Raw genomic sequence first — 22,262 nt, 5'->3', positions numbered from 1 at the left:
GAAAATATATACCAAAGCTATTGCTGCTTCCATTTTTTCACCATCTTATCTCACAAACCTGAAATACTGTTTCTCCCTTTAAGTCTTGAATGTACTTATGCCTAACAGGAATGAAGGGATAAATTGAAATGAGTGAATGGTTTATAGCCTATTTAAACCTTGGGAAACACGTGTGTGTAGTGACTGTATGTTTAGACACAACCCTGCAAAGCTGCAAGGGGCCACAGCTCAGCAAGTGCAGCCCAAATTAGAGCAGCAAACTTACCTGCTGGGATCCGTGGGCAGGCTTCAGAGGGGTTTTAAGCATCAGGAAAATGTGACCAACTACAAGGTAAACCAGAGTGCTGTTCCTAATATTGTGTACTCTTGGCAGGAGGGGCATCCACGAGGTTAAAGAGTCCAGATTTTAGGGATGCATGCTGTAAGTGCACTCAGAAGGCAATGACTTAGAATATTTGGAAGGCTAAGGAAATAAGAGTGAAATAAGTGGCTTAGAGTTTATCAGGGGGATATTTCCCCCAACAACTGGAATAGGGCTCAGCTCCACTCCACTTCACATCCCTGCTTCCCCCTAAAGCCACATCTGTGCACCCAGAAACTTTCCTCGGTATTGGCTTACTTATTTAGGATGACTTTTACCCACCATCAAAACTTCAGAAGCCCAACAAATCCACCTGGAAATTTGGACTGTTTCAAACTGCACTGGAAGATAACAGGAGCTCCACAGAGACAAGGAGCATATGAAGTCACTGAGGAAGGAGTACTTGCAAGGAGGGAGTGATTGCTAGGGAGGAAGGCCAGAGAAAAAGTGGAAAACAACAACAGAAGTAGTGGCAGAAAAACTGAGAAGAGGGAGCAAAAATGGTAAAGTGACACCATAATGCTTTACTGTCTCTGAAGCAAGGGAAAATTGTGAAAGCATTCATTTATTCATTTTCAGCCAAAGAAAAAACCTAGGGCATAAAAAGAGGAGGCAAAAAGAAAGAACAGAAAGTAGAACATGTGAAGGAAAAAGGCAGCAAAGAAAGAGGAAATTCAGAGAAAGGAGAAACAAGTGCTGGAAGTAAAGGAATAGATGGTGGGGGAGGAGGCAGCACAAAGAGATTCGACATACAGGGCTTTTAGGTAAGTGAATTTTATTTGTATATGTCATTTCCTACTTTTTATTGCATTTCTTTGGCAACCATCCCACAGTTCCATAACCTATGGGTGGGTGGGAGGAGGTGGCTAAGAGGGCAAAATGGTAGTTTTTGGCAGAATATTGACATGACTTGAGTCAGGTCATTACTTGTGGTTGTCATTAGACAAATAGTGAAACTGGGTTAATGGGGCAGGTGTTTATGAATCCTACAGGCTAGAGGAAGCTCAGCTTTCAAAACCTGACTCACATAGAAAGGGAGAGGCCCAAATGATTCAATGCAGTGAAAGCAATGGTGAGCAGTGATTTCAGTGCTGCAGGGGCCAAGGGGACACATTTCAGATTTACGAGATGGTTCCCGACTGTCAGATGTGCTTCAGCCTCCCAGCAGACCTTGGAAGGTGGACACCGAATAGGTTTCTGTATTGTTAACTTCCTTCTTTGCAACCATCAGATGGATATATTTTTTGTAGTGCAAAATGAGATCCTGAAGCACAGGTATATGGCAAAATATGACTTTCATGGAAAATGTTCTGAACTCCATCTTTTCTGGGTACCTTGGTTTATTTTTGCCCTCTGTTTGACTCTTTACAGGCTTTTTTTCCTAATTATCTTGAATTTTAAGTGGAAGCATTTCTCAAACATACAGTATCAAATGAAATGAGTTAGGATTTTTGAAGACTTTAGAACTCATGCAGAAGCTGCCATCCTGAGTCAGACAAAATGTCCATGTAGACCAGTGCTTTCCCTCTGAGAGTGAGAGGAGCAAATGTCTAGGGAAAAACTGTATGAACTCTGATATATCACTCATATAGAGCAATCCTTCTTCCCCTGTGTGCTCCTGCCCTCTGAGGATCAGCGTCAGAGGCATTTTGATTTGGAGGCTGGATCTTGATCATCATGTTTAGTAGCTGGTGATGGATTTCGTTTGCATGATTTCATGTAATCCCTTTTATGGTCCATTTACACTTTTGACCTCCACACCATCCTGTGGCCATGAGTTCTGTAATTTCATTATGCGCTGTGAGGATAAAATACTTCTTTTGTTTGTTTTAAGACTGATGCCTGGTCATTTAATTGGGGCTCCTAGTCCTTGCATTTGTGGCAACTGTTGAATAATGGCTCTATATGTTAGAAATTAGGTTTTTGAAATAGAAAATCTCTCTTGCAATTTTAAAGCCTTATGATCTGGCAAGCTCTTCTTCTTGTGAATCTTGCCATGAAAAAAGGAAAAATTCCCAACTCCAACTGCAGTCTGATGAAGTTAGAATTAGTTAAAGCAAAAATAGCTTTATAGTGTTCATACTGCACAGATAAGTAGCCTTAAACTTGTATGTCCTATATGGTTCACGTCTTATGTCACATCACAGTGCTCTTATCATTTTCACAATATATGAAATAATCCATTTGTAATGCCATGATCTGTGGCACAACTATTAAGTCATAAGTGTAGCAATGGGAGAGTATGTTCACTGAGTTCTCTGCAACAGCAAGAAGGGGAAAGGCCTGGAAAGTCAATTCAAAAGCTAGGGCTAGACTTTGAACAAGTCACCTGAGCATGGACAGACAGCAGTGTACAGTGGGGTGGACTAGGGTGTGAACTCAGAGCTTCTCAGAAGCTTTGGTGATTTCCATTTTCACATGCCAGCTCCCTGGTACCTGATGTAAATGTGATTGTTTCTTTTCCACCCGCACCCAGGCTGTGTTGTGCTTGGTGCTGGGTGAGAGCCTGTGTGGGGTGCTCTCTGTGGGGTGGCTGACAGGGCTGTGCTGTGCACCCTGCTTTGGCCTGCCGTGATTTGCCTGTACACCTCCACCCTTGGTTCCTTGGCCTCTGTGGTCCCTGGCCAGGTAGAGAAGGAGCCAGTAACTGTGTGGATTTGTCTGGCACAGCAACAGGAGAGGTGAGCCTGAGGGAGCTGGAGAGCCATCCAGTATGCAGGAAGCAGTGTGGAAGGATCTGTGCTTTTCCCCAGTCTCCCATATTTCACCCTGTGCAGGCAGGAGCAGGAAAGAGAGACGACGTGAGGCAGTGTTTCCATCTTCCTACAGCTGGTAGTTATCCAGCATCCTCTCTGCAGCATCTTCCAGTTCTGTGTTATTGTGTATCATTCCAGTCAGATTGCTTCAGAGAGAGACAAAGAACAGATTCCAGGATAAAATCAAAACTGCTCCAGAAATGCACTGTGTGTGGCAGTATTTGGAGCAGTGGTGAGAGGTTTAAAAAAGAGTTTGACCCTAACCCAAGAATCAAATTTAATGTCAGAGAGTTTAATGCAACACAAGGTGTGGTGGAACAAAGACTGTTGGGGGGTCTCGTTTATATTCAGTTATGATGAGCAATATTCAGCACTTAAAAAGAAAAACAGTGCAATGGCTTTCATTGAATTGTATGAAGAAACAGGATAACTTTAACAAATATCACAAAACATGTCACAAATCAATTGTATTGAAAATATATTGGGTTTCTTTAAAAGAAAAGATCAGAAAAGGAAGCAGCACAAGCAGGAGGAGAGACAGCACACAAAGATTTACTTCTGAGTGCTACAAAATATTGAACTAAAAATAACATTAAAGATGAAATTTGCAATGAATCTCAAGCTGCTAAATTCCCAAAGGCTGGGTCTGCCAAAGGCTCTGTTGGTTTCCTCTGTTCTTTTCTGTCTTTATTTAAATATTTTATACAGTTGTCTATGTTCATGTGTAGCGCGAACTGTCATTTATATTTCAGTCCACTCTAAAATGGATCTTAGACTATCTCAAGCTGTGCGCTGCAGAGAGTAGTTTTGAACTGAGAGGTAAGCTGAAGTGGTAGGGACAAATGAAGACTGATATTTAATGTAGTTTTTGTGTACTCATATTTTGCTGTCATGTATTTTGCCTTAAAACTGATTTGTAATTTTCTGTGTTTTGTGTCATTATGATAAGATGCGATGCGAGAGGGGTTTCCATTTAGCAAACACATTGATGTGTTTTTGAGTCGGAGTGGCTGAATTCTGAATTCTGACCTTAGGGTTTAATGTTTAGCAATAACAACATGCAAGTTTAGATCTGCAGTCTTAAATGCTCCTCCTTGTGCTTTGGGCTTGCCAAGGTCAACTTTTTAATATTAGACAGTCTTGAGCTTATTTTAGAATCACTCCTCTGGTAGGCCCACAGGGTGCTTAATATCCTCACGACTCCATTGTCTCAGGAATACAGGGCTCACCTTACACAGAAAAACTGGGACTCACAGTGGAGCTGGATGCTTGGGAGAGATTCTCTCACCCTTCTGGTGTTGGGGGAGGAAGCAGAGAGACCTGTTATATCCCCTACAAATTGCAGCAGCCGTGGTGGCTGGGGCACAGCGAGAGCTTCCTAATTGCTCCCTGCAGGGTGGGAGACACCCGAGCTGGGGCTGGAGGGGCACGGGAGGCAGAGCTGAGCCCCCAGCCCAGCACTGACAGGGTGATGGCATGGATGGGCTGCAATCCCTAAAGGAGAAGGAATTCCCTTAAGGGATGGTGATGCTGCTGTATCCTGACCTTAAGTCAGTCCTGTTGCTGATACACTGTGCTGTTAGATTAGGTAAGAAATGTTAAGATATATTGAGGTGGGATTCTGCATTGTTTTTACACCAGCATGAGGAGGAACAAAATTAGTAGTGTTGGACTCCATTTCATCGATTCTTATAAAAGAAAGAATTCTTAAGAAATTATGTTGCTTTCTTGCTTCTGAACAGCAAGTCATACAGAATAAAAATTTTAAATAATGACTATTAGATTAGGAAGTCTAAGAAGCTTTTGCTACTTGGGAGCCTTGACTATTAAAAATTGATAAATTGCCACTGAAATACAAGCAGCTCTGCAATATGATAGATCAAAGTTCATTTTTTCTCCTAATGCAGAGTTAAGATGAGCAGACTTACTTTTTGCTCATCTTCTTTGCAGATCAAAAACATTCTTTTCTTTTTATTTGAGCGATCAGTGTACTAGAAGAGCCCAATGTATATGTTGTGACTGTAGTAAAATTCTTATTCACAAGCCCTTAAGTAGTAATACAGCATTTTGGCATTATGCAAACCTCAGTACATCTTAGCACTGCTGTCCAAAGTGTATAGTATGTCTCCTCCACATAATACTGATGTAAAGGTAATTAATTGTAGAGCATGAAGTGATTTTTCCTAAAATATTTTGACCACATTATTAAAAAGCTAACTCTTCTCAGTAGTGCTTCCACACCGAGTTAGCAGAAAGACTTCAGTATGTTGTGTTTTAGTGGACTGTATTCCATAGAAAGGACTAGAATGACTGAAATGTAAACCTTGGAAAGACTTTGCTCATGGCTTTTTCCAAATCTATTAATTGCATGTCAATGTAGCTACATGAGGTTTTATTTTTTGTGTGTAATAGATATATACTATTATTTTCCAAGCATTTATAAATCCACTCTGTGCTAATTTGCATTTTTTAAAACCTTATAAATTAAGTAACACTAATCTATGTAATGAACATGCAACATTAAACACTTTTAAGGGCAGCAAATATGATCATATCCTTCAGAAAATATTTCTAACATGTGTGATTTCCAACCCACTAACTTACTTGTAAGTTGTATAAAAGCTGCAGTTGATAACAAGGTCTTGTGTATCTGGATCTTTGGGTAAACAGTGTCTGCCAGTGTAGCTGGAGGAGACAGACATTTCCATTTTTAAGATCAGTTCTGTGAAGAAAATCCTTATGTGGGTGTCCACAGCCTGGCAGCTGATCTGAGGTCAGGCACAGTGTGCACACACTGCCATAACACCCTCCACCCAAGGAGGAGGGAAATCCTGCTTGTGGCCCCACGAAGGTTCAATGCAGCAAAACACTTAAGCACGTAATTAGTTTTAAACGTAAGGGGTGATATATAAGTTAGAAATATACTTTGCTTGAAGATGTGGGATCAAAAACATATATTCTGGAAGGAAGTATGTAACGCATGAAAATATATTGTATGGGAAAACATTTAGAGATAGCTAGATAGGAAATGATGGAAGCCCTTGATTTCAGTTCAAGGAATACTTACATTTACAGTATTTTATTTCACATTAGCCTTCAGTAGTCTGCCATACTCTGTATCAGGCCATGAAATTTTCATCTATGTAGTCTTAATCTTTGGAACATAAAGATTTACCATCTCTGAGCCTGATTTGGCTCATCTTGGAGTTGATGACAGAAATCCCAATTTTGCTCTCAAAGGGCATGATTGGACCAGTTAACATTTATTTCAGCCTTGCAGAAGGACATATTCCTCATTTTATATATAAAGTATGCCAAAATAAGATTAAGAGACTTTGTGAACATTGCATGGTAAGTCAGTGGCACGTAGTCATAGAACTCAGAATTCCTTCCTTCCTGACTCTGACTTCCTTGTTTTATACTGTACTTTGGATAATGTGTCTGCATTCCCACAGCAATATTCTTCTGGCACACGATAATGCAATAGTTTTGAAATATGCTTTTCATGTGATGTGTGAAAACATAAAATCTATAGATGTGCAGTATACATGGATAAAAGAATTCATATTACAATATGTAGCTACAAGCATAATAAATGGAAATTGATGAAAAGGGAATCTTTCTACTGCTGGGATTTTAGGAATTAGACAAATGTGTGTAGTTCAAATAAGGCAGAATTTCTGCTTCTTGTCACAGGAAGAGCGATGAACATGTATCAGAAGAGAAAATCAGCTGCTGCTTGGTAAGTACCCTATGATTTTTCTTGACTGCTGCCATTTGGGCCCTACCAAGTCCAGTACTTACTGTGCAGATCAGGGCTGCAGACTCCTTTCATGTTCATCTGTCATATGAAAAGACAGTCTTAGAAAAACTAGAACTATAGCAATACAATACCATTTCTTCAGAAATATTTTTATTAATTAATTTGCTCTGCAAGTGGGAGCTAAATCAGTATATTGGTGAAGTTAATTCTTGGTCCAGTCTTTTCATCTTGAAGGCAGAAGAGAATCCCAGAGAAGTGACACTGAATGCTATTTTTCTCCTATTTTTATAAGCAGTCATTGCCCAGTGAAGCAAGTCTTTGATCTAAATGTTTATGCTAAGTGGTTTTAATTCTTCTTCTTGTTGTTGTTTAATAGTAGTAGCAGTAGTAATAGCCTAAGTAGGAGTATTACTGGAAGGCCCTCTGTAAGGCTCTGCCCAAGGAGCTCATTAAAGGATAGCACTCGGGAGATGATGCCCTATCCAACTGGAATCAGCAGGACACAGGAACTACATCCCATACGATGAATAACAAAAGAAAGGGTAGTTTACATTCTTTGATACATTTCTGCTCGATTAACCCCCAGTGGGATTTTACCCCTCCAGTCACATTTTTTTGTTCCTCTAATCTTCTTTTGTGTTTGCTCACTGACCCCAAGCATGTATTTGACTTGTGACCCTATTTCTGTTAATAAAATACAGGCCATCTGACCAGCATTCGCACCACTCAGCTACAAGGTGATGATTACCTCATTGTAAATGCTCTGAGTTAGCAACTCCCAGTGTAAGGCTGGTGGCTGGGTGGGCTGAAGGTAACCAGTGGAGGCAGCAGAAGCATAATCTGAACTGTGATTTCGAAACCAAACTACAGATAATAAACTCCTTCAAAATATGTAACTCTGTCCGTAGAAGAATTGTATATCTCCTTATGTATTGTTCAGCTATTAATTAGTTGATAATGTTTAGGGGATTATGGCATGACAAAAAACAATTATGGCTATAATGTGGAAATTTTCAGTGTCTGTATGGGTGGTAGCTTATAAAATCAGAATTATCCTATTTCCATTTTGGGTTATCAATTATAATAATATGCCTCATGAAAAAAATACATCAGCACTCAATGGTAATAATTTCAGTATAATGTTTTGAGGCTAAATTAACACTTGAAAGCATAGGTGAGCTCTTTCCAGGCAAATATTTGTTTTTAAAGCCCTAGCAGACATGCAGGATGTTTGGTTTTTTTTTAAGAAAAGGCATAGTAATGAACTTATCCATGCTTTCACCAAATCCTTAAACCATGAATCTTATGAAGAACACTGTTAATTGTGTGTTACATGAAAAAATCATGCCAAAGCCATTTATCAGACATGTAATCTGTGTCTCTGTTTTGTGACAGGAAGCCATTATTTCCACTGAAAAAACAAATCCGTTAAATTTGAACTATTAGATTACAGCAGGGTTAAGGCTGCTTCTGTGCTGTAGAGTCACATCAGGGTCACAGCCCAGTTCGAGAGATGTACTGCAAGAGCTTCATATCTGATTAAGACAAAAAACTGATAAAAATGTAATGCAGACTAACAATATGGAATTATCTGATGCAGTTTGGGGGGATAGGGGCAGGGGGTATAACATCATTCAGTTTATTTGCATATGTTTGTTCTTTCTACTGAAATCAATCTCTTTGAAGGAAGCAAGAAAACTTTAGAAAAAGAAAATATTATTAATGCTGGTAAGAGAACACAGAAGAAAATCTTTAGTAAACATTTCTTTTCCAGTGTTGATTATCATTCTGTCTAATGTTTATTTTCATAGTTTTCTTTGATCCAAACACAAATAACAATAAAGTTAGCTTCATTTCTTTGAACTAACAAAACTATACTGTGGCCAAATTTGGAACAAATTTTTAAGTGGCTTTTTTGTTTTCCTTCAAAGCCACATACCAGATTTATAGAGTAGATATTTGTGTAACTCACAGCCTCTCCTATATAGGAATGTTTCTATGGCCAACAGTAATTTACCTGCTGTGGGCCTCCTCCTGACTGTGTTGAAAGGCTGAGGGCTGTGAACATCTTGGGCATGTACTCAGTAGTGGTCCAGGGAGCACCAGTGACCAGGGCTCTGGGTCAGGGCTCACCCCCTTGTGTTATGGAAGTTGTTACAGTTTGTAGGGATGGAGTGTGGCTCCATGGGGGTGGCTGATGGGTTTAAACCCAGAATGGGGTCAGTGCACCCTCACTGCAGTTCCTGGCCACGCAGAGAGGCAGGGCAAGGGTGGCAGAGCACCAGCTCTGTGCCCATGGGACCCTCTGCTCAAGGGGAGCTGACGAGGTGTTGTTACTGCTCCTCACTGCTGGACCAGAACCAAGCACAGGTTCTGTCTTCACAATCTGCTCCCATCAGAATCTGACAGACAAGTATCTACCATAGACTTAGAAACAACTACATTCCTAATGTAGATATTGTACAGTTGTAAAATATGTACTACAGTATTTACCAGAGTGCTTGAGACTAGGTCTGCATTGCTGGGGGAGTTTTAGTCTGTACATATTTAAAAACTCTGCCAAATCACAGATCTGCTTAGGAGACTTGGCAGTACCTGCTGGGGCAGTGGTCAAGAGTCCGTACCAGTGATGGAAAGCATGTATGTCACCCTCAGATTACAGCCAGCATCTATTCTGGCTATTCTGCTCAGCCCTCCTGCATGCAAATATTGGCTCTGAAAGTGGTGAAAGTTATGAACAAAGACCACGATGTCAGTCAGGAACCACAGCCTCAGTCAGTCAGCTACAGAGGAGCCATATGCTGGATAAACTGACTGCTTTTAAGATTTTTGAGGATATGATACGGAAATATGTATCCAAAACTCACTGTTATTTTGCTCTCCCATTATATTCCCATGTTTGTCCCACTGCTTAGCCTAGCTGAAACAAGGGCATCCAGGCTAATGATTGATTGCCTCTGTGAGTAGGTCCAAGTTTCATTCTTAAATCAGCCAGCATGTGGTTGATGACAGGGACAAAGCCAACCCTCATCACTCCCTAAGCAAATCATCTTCTGCTTTACTGTACACTTCGACCAAATTATGATTTCACCATTGAAATAAGTGTCAAAATTTCCACCAGCTTTGAGTGGATTTGGATTTGGCCATTGGCTTCTAGGTGCAAATGGCCTCTTAAAGGGCTTACTTTTTAATCAGGAGGTGTTTAAGTGCTTCAAGAGAATATAAAAATAGTAATGAATGCAAATGACATGAGATCAGGTATTGCTAAAAAGTGTCATTAGAAAATGTTTAAGGTTAAATCAGAACTAATTCCAGTGCCTGCAGGTGACTCACACTTAAACAAAAATGAAAATTTGGGTTCTAAACTGTGTAGAAGAGTTTTTGGTGAGCCTTTTTACTTTTTTTTTTAGTGAAGGCATTGTTGGTTGGGTTGGAGAGGTTTTTAATACATATAAAAAAATGAGCAGAAAGCCTTGTATGGGTGTAGTAACATCTGCCTGACTCTGCAGAAGCCTGAAGCAGCAGCAATGAGAGGTATAATGCTTGAAAACTAAAGATGGTCAGCTATGCCATGCTGAAAACTCAGGCTATGTTACAGCTCAGAACCAATGGGAATCCATGTACAAATAAATAGTGTATAGCTTACTGTAGTGATGGCCCCATTTGGGAGGGGTTGTGTTTGCATTCTAATATTCAGCTAAATAATGTTTAATTTAATGTTCTATTATTTTTATATTCAAACGAAATCAAATATCTGCAGTTGTTGTGATAACATGCATTGCCACTGATGGCCCAGGCTGAGGTGGGTGCAAAGGAAGCAGGTGATGTCCTGGCCTAGCTGCTTTGTAGAGTAGGTCTGCCTTGAAAATTCCTCTTCAAAATGTAGGACTACTGTGTTCTTCACATCTAGGGTCTTAAACACGAGTTGTGCCTCGAAAATCTTATGTTATATAGTCCCATGGTAATTCTTCTTCCTTAATCTCTAGTAATTTTCCTCTGCTAGGTCCCGTCTGTCCCTTCTGCTCAGCGGGAGGAGGTTGTTCCTTTTCTTTGTTCTATTAATTCTCTCATAGCTACTATCTACTACATTCCATGTAACATCCACATTCAAGCTACTAAGCCAGTGTTCAAGTATATTAAATCCTCCATTTTAAAACAATAATAAAAGGTTTTTACTGAATAAATACATAGAGCTTCTCTTAGGTCATGCAATAAGGAAACTGAATATAGAGCTAAAGTTCCCAGAACTTGGGAGGACAAAGGAGCAGTTTACCACAGAGCCTTTCCCAACACTCAGAGCTCTGATAGTCCTTAGAGGAAATAATAAATCTTTCTCTTTGTCGCTCTTCTCTAGGTTTCTTTTGTTGTTTAGGATTGAAAAAAATAAAAAGTGTAGGTACTACTTACAAGGCAGCTTCCTTGATGTTTCTGGTAGTCCAATCAAGGGACAAGATTGTGTGTATAGGAAGGGGAGATGAACAGTTCATCCTGTAAAGGAATTAAAAACAAAAGTGGAAATCCTTTTTAAGAAGAAGAGTGGTAGGGATTATACCTGCGTGCTTTCACTAATGACTTTGCAAACATTTAGCCAGAGATAACCTAGAAATCCAGTTGCACTTTATTTAATATTCAGATAAGGACCATTCACCTGCTGTTAAGCTACAACATCTACAATCATTCTTTGAATACTGATAATTATATGAAGCAGGCTTCCCCAGAGGCTGGTAGTCTAGTCTGGATTCACCTGGAATACAAAGATGAATAATATTGCATATTACATGCACCCAAGTAGTTGCAATTTATAGAAATGTCCATTTATACTCCTGGAAAAAAGATGTGTATTTCCCTAGGGATATAGTATATGGTGATAAAAACCTGTGTGGGGGACTGTTTGGATTGTAACTCCTAGTGTGCCTGTTGTTGATTAATTGATAAACAAATAAATCATTATATTTAGCCAGATATCTCACTACAGCCCACAAAAGAGAAAATGTTAAAAAGGAATTTTGTGTGCCTCCCCATAAGGAAGGGTTACTCAGAGACACAAGAAATGAGTACGAGAAGTGTCATCCAAAGGCTCAGAGTTGATGTGTGTACACATTTCTAAAGGATGAGTAGCATTATGAATATGCTCTCCTCGCCCCCTCCTTTCCTCCTCTTTCTCCCATCAGGTGCCTTGTCCTTGTTCTCCCCTCTCATTTGCTGATGGCTGATAACACCTTATCTCCACCAGGGAAGCAACTGGGAAGTTTGCTCCTTCCTCACAAGACTGAGGGTATAATTAGAACCATGCACCTGCTCAGTCCTCCGGTGACTCGGTTAGTCTACATTCATGTCAAAATCCATGCTGTGAGGGTAATTTGATCATCTCACTTACTTTTTTCATATACTTTATATGAATAAACCACCAGTACAAGCCTCCGTTGAGTTGGTTCAGTTTAATCTCACAAATTTGTGTCAACTCTTTGTTGCCAGAAGAATTTTATCATTTGATCTCATGGTTACACTTTAGTAGACTTTAGTACATATTTTATTTCACTCTCCAGAATATAAAATTCCATTTTGTGTCAAAATCATCTTTTTATTATTATCTATTTATATTTCTGAGATACTTACAGACTTCAACTGAGATCAGGGTCTTGTTGTACGAGACAATACAGAAACATGCAATAAAAGAATTCTAGTCCCAGGAGCCTTGTAAGCTGAATAAGGCTGAGAGAAAGGAAATATTACCTCTTTTTACAGATGGGAAACCAAGGCTCTGACAATCTCTCTGTACAACGCAGTGTTACTGAAGAGTGATACTGAAGAGAGAGTTCTGAAAAAGCAACAAAGTCCAGAAACTATGCAAAATAAAGGTGGATTTAAACCCTATTATACTGGCAAGCATCTATTCAAGTCCAAATAAGTCAGAGATGCACACTAGTTTCATTTGCACACTGAGCATCCCAAGGCTCTCTTGGCCTTCTCCATCCTCATGTGTCTCCCAGAACCCCTTGAAAGGCAGACAACACCGTTTTTTTGATGCTGTCTTAAGCTTGTACAAGTTTGCCACTGCTTCCTCTAGCACTTAACAAAAATGTACCTCAAGCCCTGCAATGCCACAGGGGTGTCAAATCTCTCTGACTGTAGCAGCTTCCAGGCTCAGCAGAGATACATCAAGAGTCTGTTGGGTTCTCCTTCCCAGCATCCAAAGGGTAACGTGATCCTTTTGTCCTTGGACAGAGCCTGGAATCTCCTGTGTTAGAACACTTCACTGCTCCCAGAAGGCCCTGTAAGATCCCAGGGAGGCAGCAGCCAACAGAGGATATTCACTAAAGACCAAGCAGCAGAGCAGCACTTTGGTATTCCCTGAAGACAGCAGAAATGAGAGGAAATGGTAAGTTCACTGTCTCCCTTTCAGAGATGACTAAATTTAGGAGGGGAGTCTGCCAGGAATGGGAGGGGGGGAGATGTAGGAGTTTGTACAGAGGTGCTTGTGCCCCCTCAGATCCGCTGGGTTGCTGCAGACGTTCACACACCAGCCTGCTGAATTTGGTTTGCAGAACTCTGTGAGCTAAACTCTTCACCGTTCTAACTGCACCACTATAACACTGCCTTTCGACTAAAAACCAGTTCAGACTAATTGTCAAGGATCAGATAACAGGAAAATATTTCTATTTGACAGTCTACTATTTTTCAATTGTTCCTCTGTTACATATCTAAGTAAACATTTGTTCCACTTATCATTTCTGAGGAAAAGACATGAATCATTTGACTAGTAAAACCACAACGACAGCTGTTGCTTATTAGAAACAGTCATCTTGTTCAAGAGCCTGCTATGGAGGAGTTCTTCAGGAAACTGTTTCTCCTTTTAGTGCTTTACAGTGCAATGAAAGCAAAGTTGTAGAAATTAGGGCATTTTTGTTTCACTTATGTGATTGGCAAAACACCCAGGTGCACACACATGGAACAATCATTACAGCTGAGTTAGAAGCCCCCAAGAAACAGGAAAATACTCAATTAAGAATGCTACTAATGATGTAATACTTATGTTCTTCGACTTTGTGGCATTTATACAGACCCTACATTATAGCTGAAACAAAACTGGATTTAAGGGTCCCTTGGTAAACAGATTGTAGTGTTTGGGATTTTGGTGTTAGATGCAATATTTATACCAGTTATTATGCATGTACCAGAAATATTTTTCATCATTTATGTTTTTTCCGCTCTTAGGAATAAATTGACCTTGGATTCATAAAATCCCTAGAAGCCAGTCATTGGTGGTCACTAGTACATTACTTTCAGAAAAAGCTTTTCAGGCCAGTGATTAAAAAATAAAAAAGAATAATTTTTAAAAGTCTGGTCAGGATGGAAAAAACAGAGAGAGCAACAAAATACTTTTTAAATTAGAAACAAAATAAGAAGCAAAAATTGGACCTTGACAAATTCAAGAACAATGAAGTGAAACTAAGTCAGGTTAGACATAAAGATTTTTCCCTCCCTGGAGTGCTGATTCAGAGGCTTAATAGACCATAAGGGCCAAAATCTGTTTCTGTGACCTGTGTGGAACAAAATTGTATTAAACAGAGGCCTAAGAGTTAGGCATTTTATGAGACAAAATCACTGGAATGGTATACCCTGTATGATGCCATTATTGTCAGCTTTGAAGGGAGAAGCCAAAGACTAAATGAGCATAGAGACTGCACTGATCCCAGCAGAGCAGAGGGGAGGAACCTTGGCAGGGCAGTGTAGAAATACTACCAAGTAGTCTGCTCTGCAGGTAACAGGAGAGCTTGTGGCTTTGTGGCTGTTACTTAAATACCTTTCAAACCCACAAAATTAATTTGCAAACATTGAAAGAGTGAAAAAGAAAATCATTTAAATGGATTGTTGGATTATTTTCCAAAAAAAAAAAAAAAAAAAGGAAAGCAGAGCCGGGAAACTGGAAAGAAGTGTGTCACTGAGCTGAGGTTTATTATGAGTTAGAAATCTGCAAAACTGTCACCAATTCAATAATAGTATTCAGCAAGGTTTCCAGAGATCATATCCTGCCCTTCATTCACCCTCCCAACACTCAGTGATGGGAGTCAGCACTTTGCTGCAGCTGGATATTTAGAAGTCATTTGTTCTGTGTAACATGCCTGTTCTTACTAATCTTAGTCAAGTAAGTAGTCCATCCTCATGTGTCATCCCACAGAAGTCAAATGTGCTATTAGCATAAGTGATGATTACTTATCTGTGTGAGGTCCTGGGAGGTTGGGTCTTTCAGCATCAGTATACTTGACATGGCAGTCTTTCTATTGTAATTTAATAAAATGGGGCCCAATTCAGTTCAGAGGTGCCTTGAGGAATAAGCTGGACTTAAATGGTACTTAGGCCTTTGACTGGACCTCTGCAAAGCCTTCATTCATTGAGTGAATGCTAATTAGTCAGAAGGGGGTTATTAAATAATAGACTCAGTTCTTTATCTTTGCTTAGAGCACGATACCTTTGCAAGTGCCTGAGCAAAGTACTGTAAAATCTGAACACACTCAGAGGAAATTTCAGGTACAATTTCTTTCCCAAGTAAAGACAAGGACTGCAATGTCATTAATAAACAGTAAAGAGAATTTGTACATGTCAGTTCTAGAATACAGTGCACTAAAAATGGGCAGTGTGGAAAACTGCATCTCACAGCTGCACTGGAATGGAGATCTCCCCTCCAGACAGGGGGGTGGAAAAGGCCTCATCCAGAACCCTGTGCACTCTGGAAATCTGAGTCTGATGAGTTCTGAATTAGGCCCTTCTTGAGCAGGCACTCTTAGACACCCTCAATATCCAAGTCCTGGATGATTGTGAGCAGTAAGGCGCTCAGTGTAACATCTATAAACAGATCAGTTACCCCTAATCAACTACGCGGTGCAAGGAGGAATCAATCAGTTCATTTTCTGTGCCATGCACCTCTCCTAAAGAACAGCTCCTAATTGCTGCATGGATAAATGAGGAAGAGATATCACTCATGCTAAACATGTTATTTTAAGGGGTTACAGGTATTTCTAACAGCTGAGAATCTCTTGCTTTTTGGATTTCTCATATCTTTTTGTTCTGCACCTGATTTCTGAGCAGTTACCAGCCTCAGAGTGGCTCCTGTATTCTTGCTGAACCTTCATTTTAAGATCCTACAGTTCTCATAGCATTTACATATTTTGCGAATGCTGCAGCAATTCCTTGTAACTTTTGTGGTCATCTCCTTAATTCATAGTTTCCTCCAATTCCCAAAGTGTAATGGACATAGGAAAATTTTTGGATTATAATTTCCTAACCAAATAGCTCTTTTCTCTGCTCTTTGTTACATGTGATCTGCTATAGTTGCAGAACACATCTTCTATGTGACACCACAAGAGTTTTAAACAAAAATAAGATATTAAAAAAAGTCTTAATACAAAAAAATATTGCCCAGGTGTTCAGTTCAGAGGGTTTGGCATAGTACATCCCAAACAGTAGACTCATTCTAACATTCGATCTTTACCTTTCCTGACTGTATCTGTAAAACAACCTGCTATTTGTGTATTACTGCATTTATGCTTTTCAACCAAGTGTTTGTGAAAAATTGCATTTATTAATCAGGACATCAATGCTTGCCAGATTAGGTATACCAAAGGCATATATGCAGGTCAATCCTGTACCATCACACGTACAAAGTGCATTTTACACAACGCATCGCTCAGACTTCTGGGGAAAGACTAAAATCTGAATAGTAGGTGGCAAACAGGTCCTCACTACATTAATAACAACAAAGGATCATCATTGTCAATATTAATGAAACAGTGCTAGAAGAGCTTTTTTATCATTGCCTGGACAGCGTAAGTTTTTTTCCTATTAGATTTTTAATCAAGTTCAGACATTTTCAGAGCTGAGAGGCCTTTGCTGTCTCGTGCCCTTGTACAGCCTAACAACATGGCCACACTTCAGCCAGCTGTAATCCATATGAAGTCAATAGGACTTTCAAGTATGACAATTAAAAACCTTTGGAAAAAGCTTGCTTAATCAGTTTTTAAAAGATTTCAAGATCTGTATGTGTCCGCCATTATTTAAAATAAGCATTTTTTATTTGCTAGCCATCCAAGGACCTGGTTTTTCTTCATTTTCCCATTAGCCTGGCAGTTTAGCCAGTAGAACCCTTTTATTCCTCCCACTGGAGTAGCAGAGAGAAATTCATTTGATTCTAGTGGATAGTAGTTGATTTCATTATCATATTATAGAAAATAAAGATTACAATTCCAAATTATTTTGCCTGCAGTCCACACACTAACCATGTAAATGGCAATATGTGGAAAAGTTGACTGCATCATAAAAAATTTACTTCCTGCAAGGATTTTCTTGAATTGGTTTCAAAAGAATCTGCTGTTTGGCATCTTTCCTGTACTGAATTTCTGGAGGGTAACTGCATTATGTGCATGTAAAACATGCAAAAGGAAACATTCACTGAACTCTTTCTTTCTGCTACCAAATGTAACTGTGCCACATTGTTTGTGTTTAAAAGACTTGCCTGAAAGCAAAACTCTACAGGCATACAAGGTTATAGATGTATGCATTGTAAGATAACCACTAATGGAAGGTGAAATACTCTTCTGCTTCACTTGCCGTTGAGTGACAAAGGTTGCATCTAATGATAATTTGAATATTCTGCTGACAGTTTGGGATACTCTGCCCCCACCAAAATAAATAAATAATAAATAAATAAAAAAATAAATAAATGCTTCCAACTCCCAGAGCAAATGCCTATAAGTCTATAGAAAACAAATTAGGAATGCGTTATTCTCAATGAAAAAAGTCTCCACAAGAGCTATAATTTTATTTTTTTTAGTGCACAGAATAACATAAATCAAAAGAAGCAATAGTCTACCTTGTGTTTTGACTACTTTGACCCTCTTCAACCCCTGCCAATTTTTATCTCATTTTTGTTTAACTTTGTACATCAGAGTTTAATTTTAAACCTGGTCCTGAAGACAGTGATGTATAGGGTACATCAAGTATAGCTTAAATTACCCTCTCCCCAGTGATTTGAAGTTGAGGGGAGGGTCTTACTCCGCAGCAGGGTGGGAAAGAGAAATGGTCAGATGTTGCCCTTTGAACCTGACCACCCTCAGCTACAGAAACATTTATGCCAGAACATCATTTATTGATTTTATTATATTTTAGGATCTCTTAAAACTGTTGGTGAAGTTTACCATATATTAATTTCTGACACATGCATATAAAACCAGAAATATGGGTTGAGCAGAAACTATAAATATAGACAACACTGCCCAATAAACTTACATCCTTTCACTTATAGGTTTCTATTTCAGCTGATCATTCTGAGCAGCCTGTCTTTGAAAATAAATGTTACCCCTCTGATAAGCTAACCAATTTGAAGATTAAAGCTGCATTTGAGGATTAAAGTTTTTCTTATTTGATTATTGTTGTGTCTTGTAACAGTAGAAGATAAATATTAATAAAATGTTACAGTCCGATTTCTGCTCACTTTACGCATGTGAGCATTTTATACCAAGAGACTGAACAAATTATGCAGGATTTGGCCCTTAAACAGAGCATTGACTGCTCTGTTTTCTCAGTCCACTAAGAATAAGTCTCCCGTGAAATGTTACATGTACTCGGCAAACTCCTGAACCCACTGCTGCCACGGAAAACTCTCACTGATGGGTAGCTCTGAGAACTCACCCTCCAATTATGTACCACAGAGCAATGGATGTGTTTTTATTGAGAAGAATAAAAACCACAAGAAGCGCTCTACAACAGACCACAAAATGGGTTTGGCACCTGTGTCTGCCCGGAGCCGAAGTTTCGGAGTTGTGTTATCACGTGGCCCGCTGACCCCAGGAGAGCAGGGCTGACCTTGTCTTACACACAGAAGTCTATTGCTATGACTCCCCTGAGAGCACAAACCAGCTGCAAACTGCTGCAATGATTAACCCTTATGTGTTGTAGATGTAACATCGAGTCATGGTAATAAAGCTTTCACTGCATAACGGATCTCTTGCTTTGTAAATTGTTGCTCTTATCAGCTGCACTGGAGGATGTTATCCCTTTCCTGTGAAGCATGACTGCTGTGTTGTTCACTGGAAAGGAGACCAGATCTGTAGACTCGGTGATATTTATTCAATTGCTTTGAGAACAATACAGAGAATAAATACACTTTGTTTAAGCTAAAAATGCAGTGTGTGGAAACAAAAAACCCCATGAAATACTCATACATATGAAACAATATATTAATTAAAATCCAGAACGCCTGTAGCAGATTTGAATCTGGGAATGCCAGATTTGCTGTAACAGACAACTGTGTTGTTCTGTTGAGTCCAGGCTCCTGTTTGTGGAAGTAATTTATACCCAACATTTTGTGAAAATGCAAACTTCCAGCCTGGAAGAGTTAACTGGGCAATTACAGAGTTTTGCTGTTTGGCTGGAAACAGACTGTTTGTAGTGATCAGCACTCACATCCCCAAAATATAATCAGTGTAAGTCTTATTTTGTTATGCACCCCAAACACCAGACCCAGTTCTTTGCTGTCCTATTTGCCCAAGCCAAGGGGAGTTCTGAGTGTGTCTCAGCTAAAATCCAAACCGCAGGCCCGTGAACAAGGCCCTGCTTCCTCAGAAACGGGATGCCTTTTATCCCAGCGTGCTTCCCACCTTCCAGCCCTTCCCTTGCCAAATCTGTGGCCACATCAAGGCTGTGAAAGCAAAGGTGACCTCAATGTAAGCCCCGGTATGATACGATATTATCTGCTTTAGTCTGCACAGAGCCAGAAACACTGTCTGAGAGGTGGAGGCTGTGTGTGTCACGAGGGCTGTCACTGCCCACAGTCACTGTTTCAAGAGGGGCTTTCCAACATCCCAAGAGCCAAGAGCAATGAAAAGGATTTGTTCAATGTATCCACCCATCAAAGCAGCAGCTCTGTGTGGTTTAGAGGCACAGGATTGTGGTCCTTGTTATTGCTCTGTCTCTCTGAAGCTCAGAGGTTGGACAGACCAAGAGCATTGCAGGGCTCTGTCCACAGCTCCCAGGGACTGTTTGTAGGTTTTAGACACAACCTTTTTCAAAGGATAAAACCAGCTTCTGGGTTCAGGAATTAAGCAAAAAAAAAAAATCCCTTTGGTATAAACGGTGGGAAAAATAAATTCAATTTAAGGAAACAAAAATTGTTTTCCCTAAAAATGTGAGGTCTTAAGAGCTTTGGGAGGGGATATTGTGAAAGGCTGTTGTGAATACACTGTTTGGGAGTGTAGTACACTAATGTCACTCAGTGCAGATTGAGAAAGGGTATTGGAAAACTTTTTCAACTGAGGAGTGACAACTGGGAGGGAGGCTGTATTGACAATGGGTTTCCTTGCAAGCTTCCCAGGTGTTCAGAGGGAGCAAGTTAGAGCCCTTTGATAAGCAGTAAATTAACACCTCTCTGTGGTCCATGACTCATCCCTTTTTCCACACCTTTCAATCACATTGTTTCAGCCTGCCCCAAAGAAGCAGGGGAGGATCTGCAGGAGCAGTGCTTGGGCTGGCCTGGCCAGGGGCTGCACCAGGTATTTCTTATTTCTTACCAAGGAAAAAGCTGCTCTGGACTAATGATGCTTTGCTGGTTTGTGTCTGGATTCATCTGCTTGAAAAACAGCACAGATAGTTTTACTGCAGAAGTTAGGATAGACAGGATTGTTTTTCACTTGTGAGCACAGGGAGCATTTTCCCACAGGGACAGCAGATGAAAGGAATGAGTTTATTCCTCTTTCCCCAATGCCACCTCCATAGGCACATCAGTGCTGTTATTTTAACACCAACAGCTGTAATTAAAAAAAAAAAAATATTATCAAGACCTCTGTGAGTCCTGCTACAGCAAATATACATAAAAAGACAGTGACAAAACGTTTAAACTCCAAAACTGACAGGAACACAGAGAGGCAGTAACTTCACTTACTCCCTCATCGAGCCCAGCAGCTCCTGTTTTTCTCTGAGTAGCAGCTGTGGTCTCCCAGGTGGAGGCTGTTGGCCTTTGAATGGAGCAGAAGTTGCCTGTTCCCTCTTTAGTAGGGTGGGGAAGGGTCTTTTGGTGATGGTATCTTGTGTCCTGCCTGGCTCCTGCAGGTGTGAGAGACTGGTGAGGAGGAGGAGGTGGCAGTAGGTTCCAGGTGCTGTGGGACTGTGTCCTGTCCTGGGGCTCTGCCTTTGGAAGCTGGAGAGGCCCTGTGTGCCCTTTCACATCTCATCCCTCCTCTGGCTGCCACTCCTGTTTCCAAGGTACTGTTGTCTTGATATTTGGTTCCTCAAAGGGGAGGGAGAAGCAACAAATTTGCTGAAATTATCTTGATGTTATTTTGTTCTCTTGTGGGGTTTCTTGTGTGAAGGGTGTATCTCCTCTATTAACTCCCATTAATATCAAACATCTACTATCCTATTAATAGGATTTGCATATGGAAAGGAAGAGGATTGACCTTTAAATTCATTAAATAAAGCAAATTAAAAAAAATAATTTTAGTTAAAAGCATTAGTGTGATGAAAAATAGAAGAACAAATACATAGACATCAGTATCTGGGCTTTCATTAACACTAACGAGCAAATTATTGCAAGGAAAGATTTGCATCATTGGAATACGTATTCCAGCCTCCATACTGATATATGTGATGCAGGGTTATCTTTGTATGGCTCCTCTTTCAGAATATATTTTCTTTTTATAAAATAGCCTCTTTTTAACTCCCATTGGGGATCTCCTTGTAAATGAGGAACTGGTCCTCAAGGGACTGGCCTGGCTAGAAAAGTGTGTTATTAGGAAAAAAAAAGTGCATATTAGAATACTAAGCAATATAATTAGCTCATTTCTTTGGTTTTTTAGAAAATCTTAAAAAAAAAGTATAGCCAAGTTTAATTAAACATATTCTCTGGATGTTTGAATTGTGTAAGAATTAGAAAATCCTGTTGTATTTTAGAGGGATTAATTGCATCAATTTAAGGTTCTTGCTCTAATCTCCAATATGCAGTCAGGTATCATTGCTGCTCTTGCAAAGCAGGTACAGTGCTGCAAATAAGTGATGTTTGCCCACAAATCTGGGGCCACAAGCTGCCCCTTGGGTGGACATTCTCAGCCCTTGAGTGGCAATTAATGTATTCATCTTCTAATCTTTTAGACAGGAAAAAACATAGGTTCTCTATAGCAAAACTGGCTAAATCTGCAGATTCAAAATATTATCATTCCTAATGATAAATATTGATTTACACGTGTTGAAAAGCTTCTGTTGCCTTCACAGCAAGGAGTCTAAAATATAATTAGATTAGTAGTGTTTCTGCCACCAAATCACTTTTTGAGGCTGATTCTTGAGACACTGATGTTCAGAGGTCTCAAGATCTCCAGCATTGCTTTGCTCTTAGGTC

The 22,262-nt window shown here is 39.9% G+C and overlaps 1 long non-coding RNA gene across 1 annotated transcript; it reads left to right on the top strand.

The window, feature by feature from the left end:
* Positions 1-962: 962 nt before the first annotated feature.
* On the top strand, positions 963-18,788 carry LOC108642559. The gene is made up of 5 exons (XR_001922648.2): positions 963-1,125; positions 6,814-6,859; positions 12,114-12,198; positions 13,106-13,259; positions 18,460-18,788. It is a non-coding gene; the product is annotated as an uncharacterized LOC108642559 (long non-coding RNA).
* The last annotated feature ends 3,474 nt before the right edge of the window (positions 18,789-22,262 follow it).

Source organism: Manacus vitellinus, unplaced genomic scaffold (genome assembly GCF_001715985.3).
Source record: "Manacus vitellinus isolate BGI_N305 unplaced genomic scaffold, ASM171598v3 scaffold_10_pilon, whole genome shotgun sequence".
Classification (NCBI taxonomy): Eukaryota; Metazoa; Chordata; class Aves; order Passeriformes; family Pipridae; genus Manacus; species Manacus vitellinus.
This window is presented reverse-complemented; position numbering and strand designations above follow the sequence as displayed.